Source organism: Penaeus chinensis, chromosome 43 (genome assembly GCF_019202785.1).
Source record: "Penaeus chinensis breed Huanghai No. 1 chromosome 43, ASM1920278v2, whole genome shotgun sequence".
Lineage (NCBI taxonomy): Eukaryota > Metazoa > Arthropoda > Malacostraca > Decapoda > Penaeidae > Penaeus > Penaeus chinensis.
The window spans coordinates 1,600,462-1,601,561 of record NC_061861.1 but is presented as its reverse complement, the minus strand read 5'-3'; the positions used below and the strand labels follow the sequence as shown (position 1 = coordinate 1,601,561).

Here is a 1,100-nt window from a genome sequence, read left to right as displayed (position 1 = left end):
ATTGGAGATGCGGGGTATCGATCCCCGTACCTCTCACATGCTAAGCGAGCGCTCTACCACTTGAGCTACATCCCCTTGTGAGTAAATAGAGAGCTTGGTGGAACCTAACATAGCGAGGTCCAGCGTCTCACTGACTGCCGGCAACAGAGGCGGCTGCTCGTACTGTTAAAGAAAACGTTCGTCTGAGAAAACGTGTATACATTTTGGGGATACTGGGATATATATATATTTTAGGAATTGCTTCTGGTATGTTACCAAGGGTTTTACGAGATTTGGTGTTGTTTTTCTTCTGGAGACGTAGCTTGATATTGTCCTCTTGTTAAAAGGGGTTTAGATAGGTAATTTGTGTGTAAGTAATTGATATCCAGTATTTATTTTGCATTTCATATGATTCTATATATTCTTAGTGGAAATTAATCTTATATTGCAATCCATTTCTCCAAGACAAAGTTTTAAATGTACTTTCATGGGAAACAAATCGCCATATATAGCTAGTCCATTAGTAACTTTTTTCGGTGACTAAGCGACCTGTCTGCATCGAACCCTATGGGCCTCAAGGAAGAGCTAATTCTGTTGCAGGATAAACATGAAAATATTTGCTTATATTATTATTGATAGTATACGAAGTAATTATATCGATGGGAAATATTCTTGTATTGAAATGTATTACATATATTCATGCAATATATTCAATCTATTGAATTTGCTTATTATTGTACGTCTCTGGTTTGTTTACGATTAAGTTTCGTTCTCCAGATATTGCATTTTTAATTGCAATTCGAGGCTCTGATTTCGTAATAGTTATTCTTCATCAAATAAGCTTTTGCACACCTATACAATGCATTTCTGTGTACCTTTTGTGGGCGGGATGTGCACAAAATCGTTCATAACAAATAAGATAAATGCGAGAAAAGATAAATCTTCGCAGTCCTCCCTGTGAGCTGTTCGTTTATACGGAATAAGGCCGGACTCTGTCATATTGAAAACTTTGTGGAAGATTGTAGGAGCATGGAGTACTTTCGTGTAGTATTTCAGGGGATTTAGTTCAAAACATCGCTAGTATGAATATGGTAAAAAAAAGTCCAAGTTTATATATACAC

At 36.6% G+C, this 1,100-nt stretch overlaps 1 non-coding gene across 1 annotated transcript; it reads right to left on the bottom strand.

The window, feature by feature from the left end:
• Nucleotides 1-2: 2 nt before the first annotated feature.
• Nucleotides 3-75, bottom strand: Trnaa-agc. The gene has a single exon. It is a non-coding gene; the product is annotated as a tRNA-Ala (tRNA).
• Between the last annotated feature and the right edge of the window lie 1,025 nt (nucleotides 76-1,100).